Genomic DNA, 22,546 nt, shown 5'->3' with positions numbered 1-22,546 from the left:
TTATTCTTGCTCTCGGCGTGATGTTTTGCCCGCGCGATCCTTTCAAACGGCTCGTGGCACTTAGTGCTTTACAACGAATTTGCCGCAGTGATTTATCGTCGAGCCCTTTTAGTGCCACGCCACTGGATCCGCTACCGACCTCACTGTCAGCCAGGAAATGCAGGATTCTGTACTTCTGTGCTGGGAGTTTGACACGCATGAACAAACTTAATCGGTAATCGATAAGCAGAGTATGTCTGGTAAGGATTAAAAAGCAAGAGAAAAGGGAAGAAACGAAGAAGAAAGAGAGGAAGAAAGGAAAAGAGGAGAAAACAATAAAAACAGCGACCACGTGACGTCTCATTTGCAAAGTGTCAAAGCGCTGCGTGTAACTAAAGTCTCGACGGCGTGGCGCACGGCTATCGTTTCGGAATGATCGATCGTGTCTTCTTTTAAACAGCCCCTCCCCTCGTTTGTATATCAAACGGTCCGCCACACAGTATTCCTTCCTCTCAAAGAACCTCGAATTTTTTTCATAGACGCTACACCGTTTATACGGGATGAAATGTAAAACAGGGATGTTTTTCGATAAAGAAAAACGCGAATGTAAAGTTACGATCGATCATGACTATCGGCGAAAGATAACGTAATACCTCTATATTCTGTGCTACCCTTTCAAAGTGTAATCCTCGTTTCGTGTACAGAATGTTCGAGCATAATTTAATTTCAATTTGTAAAGGCACGGTAGCTGGATATATAAGTACGGCGAGGTGAAGAAATTGGATGCGCAACGTTTGAAAGACGTCGACGGGATGTTCGTGAAAATTTCTCAGAGGGAAACCGCGAGAGGCGTTACGGATGTTTCTAAGATCGTCTTTGTTTCTGTACACGGGATATTATATTCTATACAACCCCCTGCGGTGCTTTCAAAATAAGCTGTTAAATGAAATTATTCGAGATTTCAGATGTATGATAATACAATTTTCGAACTATTACAAAGTTATTTCGTAGAATAATCTGTTAAACAGACAAGTATTCTTATGCTAAAAAGACATCAACCATTTTTAATGTTTTATACATAGTCGTTGTACCTTGTATAACACATATAATTTATAATCGTAATATATGCATACAATCGTTATATACGAGTTATATCTGTAAATTTACAAATTTTCAAGTCTGCAAACTTTCAAGTATTCTATCTTTCGAGTTACTAAACCTTTCAATTTTCATACTTTCAAACTTGTAAGTTTTTGTAATATCTCGTTAAGTTTCCTCATTCACTTACTTAACCCTTTCGGGAAAACAAAAGACTGTCTTCGCAAGCGAAAGAGGTGTTCAGGATCATTGAACTTGAAAATTTTCACGTTACATAATTTTTGAATTATCCAACTGGTAAATTTTTAATTGCATTTTCTTAACTTTTCAAGTTAGCTTTACAGGAGAAACTTGCAATATACCAAGAATTCTGCAAACAAATAATCCTACGAAATTCTAAGAACAGTAAAAGCAATCTCTTCCAAAGAGATCACTATCGTTCGCACGAGCATCTAATATGTAAGGGGTGTCGAAAAATAGAAAGAGAGAAAGAGAGAGAGAGAGAGAGAGAGAGAGAGAGAGAGAGAGAGAAAGATAGAGACAGGAGAATATTCGTCGGACTCTGCGAACTAGGCTTTTCTCGAATGCTTCTGGCGATTATTCAATTTACTGGCAGCCAATTCATATTGACGCACGTAGAAACGTAGGAGTCAGTTTGAGTCAATCTAATTTCTGTTTGGAAGTCCCTCCCCGTGCGAAAAACGACGCACGGTCTATCATAGCTCGAGGAAATTCGCGGCCACAGCTTTCAATGACGAAAAGTCGTCGAGATTGCCGCCACAGAATGAAATGTTTTGACAGACGACAACGACAAGATACTACTCCCTTATTGAATTCCCTCCTCCAAGGCTTCTATGGTATAGAGAAACGAATTCAGGATTATTCCATACAATACTTTCCAAGCAGCTAGACACCGAGCATGCCACTGTTTTTATTAAATTGTAATAAAGTACATGCAATCCTGCATACCGAAATAAAAACAGTGTTTTGTATCGGTATTGTGTTAGGTGCATGATAAAATGTCAAAACCTAGGAAAGAGGAAGTCGAGGGAAGTAGACAAGCCTGTGTTGTACAAGTACGTAGGAATTGTCAACTTATTGTTATTTTATAGAACGTTGCTGGAAAGAAGACTGGCGTGAGGAACGCGAGTCCGATTAGCTGTTTCGTATAGACTCAACACAATCATAACGATAGGCACGCGTATTGATCGCAAGTATCATATATATCGTTCCATCGCGCCAGTCTTCTTTTCGGCAACGCATAGTAGTACATACTTCGTCCTTTTTAATCGTTTTTGACTCCCTCCAATGTGAAAAAATGATGAGAAGTTGAGATTAAATGTATCTTAAATATACTTTATTTCTTTATAGCGAAGTTACGTTGCACTTTTGACATTGGATGTAGAAAACATGTACTTTCAGCTTATCATACTCGGCAATTCCTAATAATCATGTTGCGTGTAATAATATTTAAGACGTAAAGTTCATAGCATTATTCTTGACAACTTGCTCGAGCCTCTCTGGCACTCTACTGTGAAGGGCTTGACGAAGTTACTGAGTTAGTGGCTTTAGCCATTACGTAGGCCATACCGTGTCTAATTACGATCTAAACTCAAGAAAATCTTTCATCGTCAAAAACGTCAGATATTACTTTCAACTTGTGTTTCTTAATTTCAATTCCTGCAAACTCTCGATTAGATCCTGAAGAGAGTCGAATGAAATAGGCACGATGGTAAAGAAAGTAAGACGTTACACGATTAAAAAAATGGTACAGAAAGTAAAACAGATAGTGACATAATAAACTAAAAATTCCATCTACTTTATACATACAACCGATATTTCTCAATATACTTTCATGAAATAAATGTTACAGCCTCTACAAGCTTATCTACTTCAGCCTTATGCGATTCATTATAATAACGCTCAATCTCAACGACGAACAAAACTTTCCATTAATTTTTATCGAACTCTCATACCGTCGATTCCCATGTCCGTGATTCTCGTAAAGCAGAAAACTACGCGGAAGAAACTCATCGTTAACAGACATGCTGCTTGGCCATCGTTAATTCAGAACTCTCCCTCGCCAAGCGACTATAACGAGAGTCACGAAATTATCTCCGGGCATTAAAATTAATTTCTACGAGTATAGCGTTCGCGGAGACGCGTTAAAGCGAGCAAAGTTCGGTAACTTCCAGCGAACTTCCACTCCTGAGCAGTTTATCGTCGACCGTTCGTACGGCGGAACGCTTAGCCGGTAAATCTGCTCGTCTATCCGCAAATATGGTAAACTATGTATGTACCGTGGTTCATGGACCCTCGCGATACTTCGACGCTTTCCCGCGTCGCGTCGTGTCACATTTTTCCTCGCACCTTTCCCTGTACGCGGGTCTCTGGCCTCCCTTGAGAAATTTGAACCTGATCGATTTATCGGACGCGGCTCCTGCCACCCTTTTTTTCTCCGTTTTCTCTCTTTTTTCTTCTTCTCCTCTGCCCTCCTTCGCCTACCTTTCCTACGCTCTTCCTCAAGTGACATTAGGCAGGTTTAATGCGATGCCTGCAAAAAGGGAAACAGGGTGTAGAGGTACAGCTAGTAGGTGCCGAGTGCCATTGACTGCAGAATAAAATAGATGGTGGTATTTCCAGCGTGGCTCAGCCTTGGCAAAATTCCATTTCTTTTCCACGAGGTACGCGCCCTGAGCAAGAACTGATATTTCCCCTCTCTTTGTTCTTTTCCGTTTTCATTTTTCTTTTTGTTCAATTTCTTCAGTTATTTTTCTGCCTTTTCATTCCCTTTCCCTCCTTGCCAAGAAAGACATCGATATATCGTACCGAACTGTCCTCCGAATCGAGATGAAGGAAGAGATAAAAAGATGTATAATTTTCGTTTGGTATGCTGTATTTAGTAGATCGCATAATGTTCGTAAGCTTTTTTTACGCGACGTGTATTTACATTCGGATGGAATCTTCGTTTTCAATAATCATGTGTAAAAAGTATATTACGTTTGTGTTTCCGGACGACTATTATTGTTTTTACTCGAATAAATAGTGAATAAATAGTGTGAAAAATCGCACACGTAGACTGAGAATATATGTTTAGAGGATAAATAGATGTTTGGAACTCTGACAACTGTACATATGTGTAGCGTTATTCGTAAATAACAAAATTTTTCATATCTTACTTCACGTTCGTTGGCTAGAAAAGAAGTGTCAGCAAATGGTGACACATATCCACTATCTTAGAATCCCAGATTTTACGACGTTTTGACGTTGTGTGTATTTATATCACGTTCTACGACTTCACTTGTACGAAGTTTGAAATTTTAAGGTTTCGAAATGTACCGTGTCAGTCTTCACGACTTTTGGGTGTAGTTGGATGATTTCGCAATCGTAGAATTCTGACTCATTTTGGACGCTTTGTATCGAATCCTGGTAGTTTATAGTCTACTGCACTGTGCCGGATCCTATGCATTTGAATCATCGAATTTATGATTTCACTGCTAGTTTTAGATCCCCCGAGCAAGCAGTTTTGAGTTCTACGATCTTAGATTGGTTTATACCGCTTCTAACACTTTAGAACTGGACTTGGATGTGTTTCACGAATCTGGTATCTTGGAGTTTGCGGTCCCGAGTCTTTGAGGTGGTTCACAGTGGTTCGTGTATTCAGGATTGTGGTACAAAGCGTGCCTTACAGTCTTACCTTGGCTAGAACTGCTCCTTTATCTCGCAATGGACGGAATATAACTGCAGATATATACACACGTATATACTTCTGTTTACTAGATAAGTTCTTACGATACGATGCGGAGAAATGATGCATACGATATTTAATTGCCAATTACTTTTGGTTTGTAATATTACAAAAGTTTTCTAGTTACATAAAGTACTGAACATTGGTACTTGGCTGAAAGAAAAAAGAAACAGAAATAAGAGCTATTCCGTTGAGAAACATCTTCGATAAAGGTTGTTTCAGTACTAGCAGTCAATTTCGATTCGATGATACGATAGAATATAGATAATTTTAATGGTATTTATCGAGATTCGTTATGATTCGCTATATTTCACTATGTTTCGTCATATTATTTATGGTTCACTATGTATATCCTAACCACTATAATGTACTATTATCTAAAACAGTTAAAAAATTAACAAAGTTCGATTTTATTACGAGTTTCACAATTGGAATAATTTACTTCGACCAAAGACTGAACATAAGCTTAATTAGGAACTGGCTTATCAATATGAATGTGGATTGACTGTCCTTGCATTCTGAGTAATTATAGTAATTATAGGCAAAGGATCGACGTATAGCTTGCAATATATAACCGATACACATATGTGTATACGGCAACGGCACAGCTTCTCAATGACAGCGTCCTAGGCTAACATTAGGATGAATCTCTTAGTGTATATACTAGCTGAATAGCTATAACCATTGACACAACCACTTGAATTAATAGCCGGCAATTAAGCGGATGATAATGCTTGCCTTCCCGTAGATACGAACCTACCACCTATACACGACTCTCGATAGTATCGATAGAAAGGCAAGTCTGATATTTATTTCTTTAGGCGATTCCTCGTCCAGTGGATTTATACATTGTCTTAACTTAGAAAAGCCCGTTTCGTGGATTTTTGATGAAAGAAAAAGATATATCCAGCACGTAAAGAACAAAAATATATGTGATATATAACGGGGCTGGTCATTAGGACAAATTCGATTTAGTGATACTGCCTGATACTTTATAATACTTGATGACATTTCGTGATACTTTTTCATTAATTTCAAACACGAAATAGTCAGATCTAATTTAGTTGAAGAAAGCTAGTATACAATGATTGATTTCTAGCTTAGATTGTAGAAAGTAAATTAGTTTAAATTTCTTAATTTATTTGTTGAATTATTTGGAAAAAGTTAAAAATTAATATAGAAGATGTTTCCTTATATGTATATTAGATATTCGATTATACCTTTATTTATTTGTTTTATATTTGTTATATACTATTAATAATAATAGCTTATGTTTTCACTCTTTCTTCTTATTCTTATTTACCTTACAGTCTTCACCAAACATTCTTCTGATACATATATTTTAAACACTCTTCTTATCAAACTATATAACTATTAATATAGCTATTAATTCACCTATTGTCCATCAACCTAACTGTACTATTTAAACTGTTATTGCTTAGCTCTTATCTGATTATTTAGTAATAGCTATTAGAACTAACTAGTTAACCGATTATGATTCTTTATCTAACTCCTAAAATACCTTCTTAATCTTTCCTCCCTTTTCCTTTCCAGTTCTCCTAATCAGTCCAAAGTCTTTTCCTTTCTCGTTAACTATCTCCTGTATATTCATTTCTCCCCGCCAGTTTTCCGTACTCTATTAACATATGCTTCAAATCTCCAATTTCGTCATTATAAAATTCGCATAGTTTCTTCTCATTCCCTTCCTAATATCTATTTCATCTTTCTAACGATCCACATATCATTCGCTTTCATCTTTTGCCTTTGTTATATCATATATTATTAATTATGGAATCATATTTTCAGAAAGTATTTTTATTTTTATAATATAATTAAATTCATAACATATGAAATATTTTTCTTGCCAGATATATCAAGCTAAATTATGTCACAATCATTATTCCGATGACATTATATCCCTGGCTCGCTTTTAAAACATAAGTAAATGTGAATGTTTAGGAGTTAGTAGAAAAATCGTCAAATTATCACCGTCTTACCCGATTTATTACGCGATATGGGTGTGCATGCAGGAAACGTACACGTTCGCGCAGCGATATTCCCATTAAATTTATACTGCAGTGTATCAAGTCGTCGCAATTGCCAACTGCAGGAAATCATAGAGTGCAACGAACGGTGCAGAGAAGGTTTTATGGAAATCGATGCGAATATATAATGATTACGAGTGGACCTTGCGTTATTTTAAGTACCTTGTGCTCTCTCTTCTGTCACTTTATCGCGAGCTTTATCGAGCCAAGACGTATTCAAGCCGTGACGTTCGCTTGGCGATTGAAGAGTTCAAGATTTATCGGCCACTTCTACGAATCAGCGTTTATAACATTTTTTCGGCACATCTGCTTTCTACATACATACTTTCTACGTTACAGTAATTTAATTAATTAATATGTTTTGAGCGCAATGGGTGTGGATAAATGGTTGTTTTAACATTTCTTTAACTATCTATATATTGTGGCTTGAAAATAGCCTGCAGTTGGCTTGAATAAAGTTTGCATGCGTTTAGCGGCGAGAGGCGATAATCAGATAGACCGAATATTTAGGAGAATGAAAATGTAGCAAGGCTTATTCGTAGTTATGTTGTGATGGGGTAGGGTCGATGTTGAGACATTTCTCTAATAAAATTGTACATTCATTGAAGAATCGAAAGGAAATATTCTTCTTAAGTGAATTTTATTTGTTGCAGTTCCAACTACGAGGCTTTTATTTAGAAGAAACGATTTTTTTAAATTTGTTTTACGTATGATGATTTGGTATATGCATAGCGTAGATAATTTGTCTCAAATACACTTTTGAATTGAATTCGTAAATTGCTTTCAACGAGGCGTAAATAAAAATTCAAAAATGCAACGTCGCCCTGTATCTGTAATTGTTTTATTAAGAATTCGAGTATTTCGATAACTAGCAGAAATTTGTTCTTTGTAATGAATTGCAACATTCATCGTTAACAATATGATTTTGATAACTACGTGAAATACATACTTCGTATTTATTCAAATTTGATGTGCAAAGAGATGTAAATCTAATTCCGAAACCAAATATTTTCCAATGATTCAAATGTTCCAAACCTTCGAACTTTCACATCTGTTAAATGTATAAATTTTCAGACCATTGTATAATCTTGAATTTTCGTGAACAAAGTTCCAGGCTATTATTCAAATAAGTTAAAACCAACAGATGGTGTACGATTTAAATATATGTTTAATTCTTTTAAAAAATTCGTTGAGAGTTCGAGGCAACGCGGCTACCAGCGAAACACAAGATTTCAATTATCTCATTGACTTTCGTACTCGGAAAGGGAAACTTAACTCGGAAGCGAGTTAATCTGAATGAAACTCAACATTTAAAGTGCGATGTGCTGTTGCGGTGTCCCCAAAAGGAGTATTTAGACACCTCGTGTTTCCAAGTCTGTGTGCAATGTCGCAGGATTCGAGCGCATCGTTCTCTACTAAAAGTCTATAAGCGTAATTGTTTCTCACGCAATGAAACGACAAACTATGATAATAAATAATAAAATAATTTTGCTTCGTTAGAATCCTCTACCGCCAAACTACAAGCAAATTGTAAAGGATAGAATTAATTTCTTGCCGAAATATGGAATTGGTGGTAAACTAATGTTAATTTTATCATGTTAGGATAAACAATTTCAAATAATTTGCACGTTGTTACGTTAGTTTACATGTTAATAATTTTAATTTAATAAATTTATTAAATAAATAATTTACACGTATTCATAATAATTTCAGATTCTAACATATTTTTCAATTTTTACGAAATTACTCAAACGGGAAAGAACAGGTTCGTTCATTGAAAGTCAGAAGCATTTCTTTAATAAAAACCGGCATTCTATGAAAAATTGGATTGGCTAATTTCTTTCTTATCTTATCTTTTAATTGAGAATTTAATATTTATTAAACACTTAGAAGGTAGCAAAAAGTACTGACAAAGATTTTCATGAAATTTACTAATTAAAATATTTACAGTTCTTAAGGATCTATGGATCGCAGATAATAGTTCGTACTTTATTCTAATTTAACTCGATAAACAAATTACTCGTTATCAATTATTTTTACGACGAAGTCGACGAGAACTTTTGCTTTGAACGAGTTTAAAAGATTACAAAATGGCAAAACAGAAGTACAAAAAAGGCAATAGACATTGGACTTTAACTGATATACATAATACCAGAGCATTTAAAAAAAATTATGCGAAGATAATCCGTAACGTATGCGACTGACCGACGAATGAATACGCAATGAACGAGTATTTGAGATCAAAGACAACAAAACAGCTTTCTTGGCATGCTGGAAGAAACAAGTTTTCCGTAATCGTGTGTGATTCATAGCACACATGACCTACGTGTGTAAATCTCGTCCAGTGACATTTACCAACCACCTGGAACCTTGGTTGGCTTCCTGACCATATTACATTCTGCTCGTTCCACGAACACTTTTTCAAATACGTGCGATGATCATCTATAACTATTCTATGTATATTCTGGTATTTTTATATTTTATATTATTTGAGTTTCATATTTTATGTTTCTGTTTTGTATGCTACTGAAATTTAAGTTAAGCTATTAATGTTTAAGAAGAGTTGTACATGCAAGTGGTAAAGACACAGAGAATAAGGAATATAAATTGTAGGTTTTAAGTTTAAATGTTAAGCACGAGAGACGTTAAGCTTGGTGGTTGGAAAAATAGAACATGAATGTAACTGGAAGTAAGAAAATTAGAAGCAAATGAAATAAATAAAAATAAAACAATATATTCGTTCTGGTTTTCTTAGTTCGATTATTTACGCATTTCTCAAATTAGAGCGTATCTTCTTATCTTCCTAACTGCTTGATAAACAGTTTGTTACATGCAGAATGTAAAATTGCAATTAAAACGTTACTAGAATCATAATGAGATATTAAACGTATTTTTGCAACGTGACGATACAATTATATTTTTGCCCTCGAAACAAAGATTACATTAATTTATATTTGAAAACAATACGTAGAATTTTTGTTTGAGAAATTTAAGAATTGTTGAGTATAATTAGAATCATTCGAAAGTTGGTTGATTAACAGCAGTTCTGGAAAATTTCTGCATTTTAACATCAGAAGCAGAAGTTACATGAGCAACATTGAATTCTTTAGGAATGACTAGTTTCGATAGGGTTGGCTTGACTTCCGTATAATTACGTTGAAAAGGCATGTTTTTTTACTAGAGGAAGAAGGCTTAAATTAGCCTCTTTCTTTTTACGAAGTAACAAATATCATGTTCGCGTGTTATTTTACATTTTATAAGAAGAAAAATGAAACTGTCGGTTGATCTTAAATTGAAAGGTACAAAACAGTTACAAATGAATGAATTTGCAATTCTGTATTATGGCTGTAATGGTGTAGGTACTTACGTGATCCGATTTTTAAATATTCATGAGCTTCTCTAAGAATTCATAAACTTTGCGTGATACCTTAGATATACAAATAAACTTTGCTCTTAAAAATGGAAACGTTATTTGCGTTCACCGTTTCACTGGCTACGAGATTTAATTTTCTTATCTCGTCTTTGAAAATAACTTTGAATGGAGTAATTCGATTATGGACACAAACTTGTTTAAATAATACGAATTTCCAGATCACATTTGGAATTAACTTAACCAGTTTTTAGGAGTAATAAATCTTTTTATAACAAATTAAACGATAATAAGTATCGTTCGAAACCAACGTAAGTAACAATTTTAATAAACTTCTTCTTTTATCGTGTTATTTTTCACAGATCGATGCAAGCCGAATACAACATGGAAAAAATGTAAAAAATTAAATGAAAAATGTGTTCTGTCATTGAATTGCGATTAACGATTGCTTTTATATTCAGGATGTTTCTCAACATCGAGCAACCGCTTCGGCGATGGATTTTCCACATGAAAACGATAAGAAACAGTTTATACAAAGACATGCCCTCTTTGACTTTTTTTTACGAGCTATAGTGAGCTTTATATTGAAATAATTCTATTGAAAAATGGAAGTAGTTGAACTAATCTCATCTACCTATTTACAGACAGAATATCTAACAGAATATCTAACGAACAACACAATAGAAGTAGAGAACAGTCATTAAGACGTCTCCGATATTGTGTTTAAGCGTGATGCAAGATTATTTTGAACGCCTCTTGTAGAGTTACATAGATACTGCTTGTTTAGATGAAACTCACTGTAACTCGAAAACAAGGTTAAATAGGTTATACCCTTATAGCGTTATATAAACCTTTTTTATTGTTTTCATGTGCAGAACCTACCGTCGAAGTGGTTCCCTGATACCACGTATAACACAAAAATATAGCTTGAAATGAAATATTTAACGTGACATTAGTTTTTCACAATAAACTTCTGTCAAATCCTAAATAACTTGAACATATGTGAAAAGAAATATTATTTGAAAATTAAATACAAGAAATAAATTGGTCAGTAATAAAATTTCTGATTCTCAATCAGATTACTTGGAATATTCGCAATCTCCATAGACGACAATAAGTTCGCAACGATGCACCATTCAACCTGTCTAATTCGATCAGTCTCAATCATTCTCATAAATTAACTCGTTCATCAACCGAGGAATAGCAAATACTTGTTGACAATCGACGCATAGAAAATTACCACCGGTCGTGAACGGATAACCGGAAAGAGATTATATCGCTGCTAGAAGCGAACTTAGGGTGGGTTTAACGGGAAAGAAATGTGAAATTTTGACGAGTTAAGTGGTTGAATCATTTTCATCCCGACGTTGCGCCCGTTCTGCAGCGAAGTTCTATTTTCTACCACGATAGGCGAACGATACGGGTTGACAAGCCGGCGGGAGAAGGAGAGAAAAAAAGAGGAGGAGAAAGAGAGAAAGGTTGAGAGGTAAAGGCGAGGTAAAAACGGTGCCGACAATACGCTTCGGCATTATGAAACTTGAAATCGAAATAACGCGAGCGAGTACACGTACAACGAGTACGGGCTTAATGCCAAAGACGTAATAACTCGCAAGTAGTCGCGTGTAACGTAACGTTTAGGCGCGGTGGGGTTGCGACTCTTTATGCTCGAAGGCTCGTTAATTAGGCGAAAAGACGCGACCGTACGCGAAATTACCTCGCGTTTATGCGTTTCAGAGAGTGGAACAGGTGGCACGACGAGGATGGTGCAAGGATCTTAGGGAAATTGGGGAAATTGAAAGTTATGCCACGGCTAGAAACTACCACGACCAGGTATAAGCGATATTTGCATTTTAGTTGGGTATGCTGAACATGAAGTGGACCGCGCTGGACCTTAACCATACGCAACTCGTCTCGGAGAGAAGTTTGAATTTTTATTTCGTTAGTAGAATTCAGTAGAGAATTTTAGAGGCGAGCGTTTGAATGTCTTAATTGTAAGGGATTTCCGCGTGTCTACGTTATTAAATTAGTTATTAAACTTTTTATGGTTATTACGATACAACCATTTGATAAATAAAATGATCAAATATATATATAATTTCAGATATACTATATATGTATGTGTGATAAAAACCGGTTCCTATTTTTTACAATTACTAAAAGCATGTAAGTGCTTTTAGCAAAATTAATACTGACTTCTACAGAAGTGGAAATATGATTACATATATGTAATTACATACCGAGTTATTCTGAGTATATAACCTATATATATCTGACTTGAAAAATTAGTACCGAATAAGAATGTTTTTTATTGATTTATTTTCACCTATTTTGAATCAATGCGTTACATTCATTTTTCAAAGATACAGCTAATCCGATCTAGACAGATTATCTCCATATTATGGATTACCAATGCTCAATCTACCAATTAATTCAACAGCTTTCATCTTGGAAGTCTATAATGAGTTTTCGAACGATTACAATAATACAATAATAAGTAATAAGTATGTAAAAGATACATTGAAACTGAAGTTTCTATAAATAACAACCTAAACAAAATCATTTTCTATCGAGTTTTTTTCATCTTTCTTGTATTTTTAATACTTTGAGATGTATAACAACTTTCGACGTTTAGACTGAACTTACAATAATTACAATTACACACACATATAGTATACCATTCGATATTAGCCACTTGATTATTGTCACCTACAATATTCTTCGACAAACATCCATTTCTTTTGCAATTTCTAAATAAAATCTAATTACGAAATCTAGATAATTGAAGAAAAATCCTACACGAACCGTAGAAAACAATTATCTCGAAATAATGGAAACTGCAGAGTATGCGTTACTTTCGTGCAATCGTTACGATGGTCGTTCAACGCGTGCACTGTTATGTATCGCGCATGCAAGGGCTTCATACATATTGTATTTTATCACGGTGACGCGCATAATAAAGAAAGATTAACATAATGAAATTCATTTTCAGTTATGCGTGTTATTAACGTGATGCACGGTAGGAAGTCGTATAGATGCTTCTATCTCGCTCGAAAGGATATACGATTGACCGTGAGAGGACATCTCTCGGACTCGTTACGCTCGTTACCAATGCCAAGTCGCAAGGAAACGCAAAAAGCTTCGCATATATATTATGTATATACGTACTGAGACGCATGCGTGCGCACGGCAAAGACGCATAAAGATTAAAGATACAAACGCATATAGGAGGCAGAGGCATATAAAGGCAGTAAGATACATATTAAGCCACACATAAGCATGCATACGTAAAAGGAGCGCAAAGATATATGTACGCAGTTATAAGATTATTTTTAGCAGAATGTAATTTAGTTACGAATTTATAAATAGGAAGTCTCAAGACCAGTATATCCTTTGTTAAAACTGTTGCAGAATATTGGTACAATACGACAAAGTCTATATAAGCATAGATTTAACATTTAAAATTTATTACAATCTATTTGTAAATATTAATACGCGATATAAGAAATGACATCTACGTACAAAACATTATGAAGTAGTTCTGTTATGTAAAGAGTTCATTACCTACAGTTTGCCTTGTTGTTAATCTATAAATAGAGGCTTCAAAGACGATAGAGACATTTAATTAGTTTCAGTAATAATATTTAAATTCCGTTTAACATTTCGAAACACTGAGTCGTGTCGTATCTGTGTTTATCTATATCCATGAATACTAACTACATCATTATTAGTTTGAGATATTGTATGAGATTCGCGTTTTATCTCAAACTAATAATAATTAACGTACTGACCTTGAACAATCTTCAATTATAGATCACTGTATTCATCTTAAAGCTCTCTCTCTTTCTCTCTCTCTCTCTCTCTCTCTCTCTTGGAAGGTAGATAAAAAAATATATTATTCCGTACGAAAAAAAAAAAAAAAAAAAAAAAGAAGTTCAGCTTGATATCTCCTCTAACCCTCCACCTAGGAAAAAACTATTAACGTCAGATTATATCTTCCTCCAAAGCAAGCAAGTTTAATTCGATGCGTCTTTTTCTACCATGAAAAGCAAACGAGTTGTTCGAATAGCCTGTTCCAGATGCCCCACCCTATACAGAGATATCCATCAGAGCGGCGGAAAACGCGCGGCATGCATCGGAAAAGAAACGAGTTCATCGCCGATGATTCGCTCCGATCCGCGACGAAGTCCTTCAACGTGTACACTTCCGCCAGACGCCTGTCGATAATTGGAAGTCGTTCCACTTCTTTGCCTCTGCCAACTCTCATCTTGGAATGCGACCGGCTCCGGTATACGTCGACACGTTCTGCGAGGCTTGCACGGCCAACCGTGTCGTAACACACGAAGAAACGGTACAATGAACTTCTTCATGCTCGAATAGAGATACGTTGCTAAGAAGTGTGCCTACGCTACGGTTCTTCGGAGATCGCTGACTCGTAATTAAAGGAACGACGTTGGAAAGGATAAGACGAGATAACACCGACAAAAATACGAATAAATCGATGGGAGAATTTACGAGTGGCGTTACTGCAGGCTACGGGATCAGAGAGGATGAGGGAAAAGGTGGAGGATTTATGGGTGTTGGTACACTTTGCTATGATTAGTTGCGGTTTCCAAGGTTTGATTTGAGAAGTTCAATCCCCAAGGATTTATCGGTATCGATGCGTTTATAAAATTTTCGAAATGTTATTAAAAAGATACGCGAGTTGAGAGCGAGATTCAATTCGTTAGCATAATTTATAAAGCCGTTGTGTGGAAATAAGGTACACTCTGCCATGATTAGTTCAAGTTTACGATGGAACGTTTAATTCGAGAAGTTGAATCACACCTGGGATTTATCAATATCGGCGTATTTATAAAATTTTCGAAATGTTATTAAAAGGAAAGACGTAAGCTGATTCAGGATATTCGATTTGCTGTCGTAATTATAAAGCAGTTACGTAGAAATGAAAAGAAAATAACAAACATCGGAAAGATACAGTAAAAATATCAGGCAAGCCGATATCGATTGGATTCGAGGGTCCAAATCCAAAAAAAAAGAACGCATAGATATAATACCGAAAGGAGAAAAGAGAAAGAAAATAAGGAAATGGGGAACGATACGAAAAAAAGCTAACTACACCTTGCTCGAGAAATTCCATTTTTAGAATTTTACGAATCGTCGTATCTATAAAATCGTTAAATTACAACCGTAGGAAAATACCGTAAAAGGAAACCAATCGAACAAAAGAAGAACAGAAAGGAAAAGGAAAAAGAAAAATAAGGAAACGATAGAGAGAAAGAGAGGTAGAATGAAATAGAATCAATTCAATTCGAACGTATCGATTCGATAATCGGTAAGTATTAATATTAGCTAGCAGTGCGATAGAGACCCCATTGCGTATCGTATTCCATCCTGATCGGGCCGCGCGTGAATTGAATTTTAAAAATTCACCATGAATCTGATACGCGATTACGCGCTTCTGTAAGCTAAACCGATCCGCATAACCTGTTAAACGACCGGCACGTCGATTTAATCCGACGCGTGATCCACGTTTAATCGACGCGTTCAATTGTGATTTTCTGCCCACGAGAACGTATTAGAAATACATGATTAAGAAAACGTGAGTAATAGTTAACTTCCTATTATATATATATAATTTCTAGTTCGATTTTTATACAGGATGTTATAGAAATTGATCTAAGGCAAAGCCGTGTAAGTTTCCAATAAAAAATACAATATTCGTAAAAGATGTCGAATGTATCTTTTTTCACTTCGATAGATATAAGTAGACTGCGGTTATTTATGCAAACTAATATTTTTATAGACATTATTAAAGAAGTGGAATTTAAACAGAAGGTTATTTAATGTATTAAATGTTACGACGAGTATTTTATTTTAGATATTTTGTATATTTTTGTATTTTATGCGCGTTTCGTGCATTCTTACAAAACTGATATTTGCAACTATATATATATTTTTTTATTTTCTATGTTTTAAGTCTACTACCTTACTTCATTGGTGATCAGCAGAGTAGATTCTTTAAGTATCCCTACAAAAAGCAGTCGCATCCAAGCCAGGTGATCGAAGAGGCCATTCTCTTGGACTTTCTCGCCCTATCTATTTCCCACTAGAGATTCGATTTAGATGTTGTATCACATTAATTGAAAAATGTAGCGGAGCCTCGTCATGCTGAAACCGGGTGTGTATTCTTTTTTCTGATACGACACATCGTTCGAGATTCAAATCGTAATCTCTATTGAATTGAAACTGATAGCATACAGAAATTACAAACATCCCGTAATCGTAGCTCAATTTTCTACCTAACGGTTTAACGTTTACAAAACGAAAAAGAAAAGCAAAGTAGAGAGGATAGAACAAATTACATAGGTATGCACATCATTCGACAAAGTGGCTTGACGACGATGAGTCAACGTCAATCAGAACGCTTCCTCTGACTTCATTCGCGTCTTCGTGGATTATTAACTGCACGATACATACAGACAACTGCTAATTGTATACCGTTACTGCTCTAAACAACGTTCACGTGAAACGTGATCGTCTAGTTGCCTCTCGAAACGGAGTACGCTCTCTCTTCGAGGAATATTCCTTCGAACTCGAATAATGATGTATCATTTTAAATTGATTCAAATTGAGGTCCTTCTTCTTCCATTTCACGTGGAGAGCACTTCCGCGTACGCAGAATTGCATTGATGGTTATCGAAGCGACGCCGCGATACGGGATACGTAGGATCGGAAATCGGGACGAATCGAATCGGTGCATCCAAGAGAAGAAACGATGGAGCAGAAAAGGGATAGATAATAAAGGGACCCGGACTTATGATTGCTTCCAAATGAATTTCCAACTAACCAATTCAATTCCGATTTCCACGTGCGATATGCACTCGACTATTCATAATTACTGGATAGTTAGCGGCCACAGGGGCCGAAGTTTATGGCTTCGCAACTCGCCGCTAATCGGATTGTCTGTCGACTGGCCGAACGAACGCTTCCATAATTCTTTGTACGTAGCGTAAAATCGAAATGGCGATTGCGCGCTCTGCGTATCGAGCCACGTTTTCTCTGTAACTAAAATTCTCCGTAAATAATATCTTCTGTAAAATTTTTTGCGTTAACGGAGCGCTTCTTTTTTCTTTCATTAAGTTTGCTCGAACCTGTGTAGGAGGTTTATGCGGCTACGCAAAATTAACTGAATACGGCATTACGTTACAAGGTTCGTGCAAGTACGTTCGTTTAAACTTGGATATTACGTTTGTTTAAAAATGTACATACGTGCTCTATAAGACTCTTATATTCAGCGAGAGCAGATTTTATCTAATGGAAGAAGAACTTTGCGTTTTCGCAACCTATCGATTAATACAAGTCTCTGCTCATCGTATAATGGGCAATTTCAAAGGTAATTGAAAATTAAAGCAGTAGCGTTTCGTACTATCAACAATGCTTAAGCCTTCTAATGAGGCTGAAAAGTTATAACGATCGGCTCTACGTCTGTTTATGGTGACTGTGACTTCTTTTTGCAAATTTTTTTTTCCAAGACACTAGAAAGTATCCCTTATCTGTCTTGAAGGCTTTGGTCTTGGTTGCTTGATATTAGTATTAGCATTAGGAGTATTCATATGTATACTTTTCGAAAATCAAAGGCTGTTAGCGTATTTTATTATTTTACTCGAATAATAATAATATTCTTTCTTTGTTATTTTTAATAATTAATTCTTGAAAGTTGGCAGACTCCGCTATGTGTTTTAGTTTTTGAGTTCTAATCAGTATTTGTTTGCAATTCAGAACGATAATGTTGATATTATATTGTAATCTCAAAATTTGAAATTTACAAACCGTGGGTATATTTTTAATTTCTATTTTAGACTTTTGAGCATGTTTGGTAAATTACATGCTTTTCAAATTGTAAGTTATGAAAGAGGTAAGAAAAGATAATGACGACGACGAGTTGATATTTGATTTATATAACACAGATTGTAGATATGAATAATGCTTTTAATGAAGATTTCTATTTCGAGCTGATATTTTGATAAATTTACTTTCCTTAATAGAGCCGCTTTTACCAAACTGATGACGCAATTGAATATTCCATTATTCGTTGCAAGCTTTTTACATATTTTTGTTGTTACTGTTTATGTTACTGTTTATGTTAATTATTCCTTTAAAGTTACGTGTCAGAGGGCAACAGAATATTCGAATACTTCAATATGCATTAATCTGTTCGTTCATGATTATATTCAAGTGTAACATGTGCGAATCGTTTTCATAATAAAGTTCGATAAATATTATTATATTCGATATTACATTGGATTTTGAGTACTATGGAAGACACGTCATTTGTGAAAATTTCGGCAGTGTCGCAATATACTTTGTAAGTTTTGAAGTTAATTAGAACACTCATTATGTATCATAAATACCAATTAACGGTAGATAGAAATTAGCTGAGCTATTTCCGTCAGCAAGGTCTTTCTTAGAAGTCTGTTTAACCAATCGTTTTCGCGAACGTGTTATCCTGTCTTGCCTGGCGCGAATCGAAGCGTTAATATGAGAAGTTTCGTGTAAAAAGTTTCACGAAATTATATTACGCTGAAAAGTTTTCACGCCTTATTAAGATCTTGTTAGAGGAAGCAGAACGTTTTAAAGATACTTTCGTCCTTTCTCTCGTAGCTTTTTTTCTCGCCAGCTCCAAACTCACTATAAAACACGCGATATTCTCATTTTCACGAATGTTTAGTACGGTTTTATAAAGTTAGTTTCAATACGCTTCGAAGACACTGTCAAAACACATTAGAAGTCTCGAGTGCAATATGTCAAGAAACAAAATTTATGGTTATTCATTATCATTGAATAATATTGACTTAAAGTAATGCGAAGCTTATTATCAAGTTTCTCCATTGTACTTATTTGCCTCTATAAATTTTATTCCATATGAATTTAGAAGTTCAAGACAATTAGTTTTGTCTTCTATCTATTCGATTTTGACGAAAAACTGAGCAATGTACGCAGAAAGCGTTCCTCGTGTTGTTATTAATTTTGTAATATTTATGTTTTGTAATGTTTGGCGATATTTACTACGTTTTCTGTTTTCAATAAAAATAATATACATTTAGTTTGTTTATTATCGTGTAACATTTCGTGAAACCTACTTCTCTCAACAAAATTTAATTTTCTTCTAATTGCAAGCGTTGTGCATTTCAACTTTTTTATTTTCTCCTAAATAATACCTGTATATATATGGGTCAGTTATGCGCTTCGAAGCTGATAAAAGAGAGTTACATCATACGTGGGCGCAATCAAGTTTTTCATCAACGAATACCCGAGATGCAGTTATGTTACGTTTTTTTATACAATGCAACTATATTCGTAATGAAATCATAACTGCAACTATAAGATTATTTTCGCCGATTTGTTATAATTAACAGGTAGTTAATGATTTTAATATGAAACGCGTAATTGTCAACTTCGAGCTAATGTTAAATCCTTTTTCCACCTTTTTTCTCATTCGTCAACTAACAGAGCGAAAACATCACTCCCCTTTTTATTAAAAAGCCCGTGTCATTTATCGAAGTTAACATGATAATCATATAATGAAATGTTATTTTTGTTCAATAAGATCTAAATAATAGTAATATTACATTGATAATATAGGATGGTTTAACTACGAGAAATTAAATTTTATTATATCTAGCAATGATTCTGTTGAAAACGAAAATTCCTTTAACGTTTGCTTATAATCATCGGTATTTTCATTCAACATCTCTCTAACTTTGATTTGAAAACAAGATTCGATGCACTGCGAACAATTTAATCCTATGTAATTCACTAGCGCCGCTTTAATATAATGTGAAAATTATTATTTCGTTTTGTTTCCACCGACGGAAAATGAAAAAGGGCGTACAAATAATCTTGTATAAATAAATTCATAAATATTACACGTAAAGCTTCACTTGTAAAAACGAGCTGAAATTGCTGTTCGCTTGTATCAAAAAATAATAAACGTATAAAGGTTGAACAAGAATGTGTTTCACGGTTACCTGGCAATTGCGTATATTACAAATTGGAGAATCGATTTTGGAGAGCAATATGAACGTACGAGTTTCGTTTAATACGTTGTAGTAATAACTCCCTTTAATACTGTTTAAAATCATTGTACAGGATGAAAATGGACAGTTCACGCTACTGCAATTGTTGTTACAGCAATTAAAAAGTTCTGTTTCGCTTTAAAAAAATTTTCACATAAACGGTAAAATTTTAATTACAGTAAAAATGTTGGTTCGCGTTAGCCGACGAAAATTGGTAATATGATTTCCGTTTAATTATACGTAAATGGAAGTACGCGGGTTCCGTTGATCGCGAACTTCATAGATTAAAATTTAATTTTCAGCTATTTAAAAATTTATACGTTTCCTGTGCGCGCCATCAGGGTATTGAATTATTACATCGTATGGCGTTTCGTGTTCTTCAACTCATTCACCACGGAAAACGCTAATTTACTTCTTATTTCCATAAATCAGCTGCAATGCTTTGAAAGACACGTTATGAAACCACGTAATCACAAAAATGCGCCCCGTGTACTTCGAGTAATAATATACATTATACATATTTTAAAAAATGTTGTGACCGATAGCGGCATCGCGTTTTTATGTAATGCAATGCTACGTTGAATTTATCAAACGCGTTTTCGTGGCGTTAAACCGGCATACAGCCCGAACTGGCACAGTTGGGACATTAAAATCCATTAGCGTAATATTAATACATTACATTGCAACGTGTGAAATCCTGTAATTTCAGCCGATGTATTTTATTATTCAATTGTATACGTATCGATATTTTAAATACTTTGAAAAATAATTCATTGAATTACAAATATAGAAAATTCTGATATGATGCATTTAAAAAAACATTTATAAATTTTTTAATTTCTTAATACATATGCATCCATACATTTATTTTTACTTTAAACTAAAAATTAAACTAGAATATTCTAGTCCTTTAATCTTCAATTAATAATAGAACTACCTTTTTTTATCAGCTAACCAATAAGAAACCATACCGTGGCCGTCTTTTATAAATTTCTCTAAAAAACAAAAACAAAAAAAAAAAAAGGAAAAATGATTTGTTTCTACAATAAGTATCCATTTCTGTTATATTGATCTATTTCAATGAATTTAAAGAATTTAAAAAAATAATATTTATATCATCGTTCTTTTCAACTATTCGATTTATGAATTTGATAACCATGAGTTCTGAACGAATCATACACTCTAAAAGTTTCCTACAACCGTATCATTTTACCGCTGATGTACGTATTTATCGATTTTTAAAAAGCGGCAACGCCGATGCGATTGCCTCGGCTTAAATGTAAGTTGCACGTAAGTACGTAGCTCGGAGATGGAACAAAAGTTCAATCCTAACATGCCTTTTCTAGCGATACATCGCAAGTTATCTGGGACACTGAACACGGAGCAGCTCACAGATGTAAGTATCTCATGTCCTGTTAAGTACAGAGTATTGTCCTCGCGCAGTTTCCGGAATTATAAATCCTCGGCGATGTGTTCAACCTATCGTTCCTTTACTTCCTTTACTTGCAACTTGCATCCTTATTTTTCCATAAAATAAAATGAACTTCGTGACACAATACGTGCATATAGATATTACAATAGTTAATCTATCCTTCGTAGATAAAGTCAAAGGTTTGTAAAAAATTCGAAGAACGGTAGAGTAGTTATTGAAATATCTAATATTCAATTAAATAGAATATTGTACTATTGAAATGTTCTAATAACTTACTACTCTTTCTAGTATTAACGTATTTGATCGAAGAAAACGTTCATACGATGGAATACATAGGCCAACTACTTAGGATATAGTTTCGAACGATTTCGGTCGAGGATTGCAACGAAAACTTCTCGGATAGTACGATAGCAAACAGGAACCTCGTTTCCTCTGAACCTTTCGAAGTGTCAGAAACATTTCAGCCGATCGACTTCGACTAATTTGCTGCAACGATACCGCGTATCGAGTCAACTTTGACGATTTTTGACCTCGGATGCATATTGCAACGATCCTCGAGGTCGTTCACCGATTTCTGTCTTGGTAAGATATAACAACGCGTAGTAAAACGTTGCAACGAAGTAGCTTCTTTTGGATTCTTCAATTAGACTTTAAACAATCTGTGGATTTCCCTAAAACATTCCTACAATCTACTTTTTTCAATTAAAATAGAAAGATCTGGAAAATAGAAATCAAGGTAGAAAGGTTAAACTATGGAATAATAAAAGATTGAACTAAAGCTATTGCAGGGAAGACAGC

At 34.9% G+C, this 22,546-nt stretch overlaps 1 protein-coding gene across 1 annotated transcript in view; it reads right to left on the bottom strand.

Moving 5' to 3' along the window:
* Window positions 1-22,546, bottom strand: part of LOC132907479 (icarapin-like) — a 54,748-nt gene that overhangs the window by 23,341 nt on the left and 8,861 nt on the right. The gene's annotated exons all lie outside the window — the stretch shown is intronic.

The sequence above is a fragment of the Bombus pascuorum genome, chromosome 1, assembly GCF_905332965.1.
Source record: "Bombus pascuorum chromosome 1, iyBomPasc1.1, whole genome shotgun sequence".
NCBI classification, from domain to species: domain Eukaryota; kingdom Metazoa; phylum Arthropoda; class Insecta; order Hymenoptera; family Apidae; genus Bombus; species Bombus pascuorum.
This window is presented reverse-complemented; position numbering and strand designations above follow the sequence as displayed.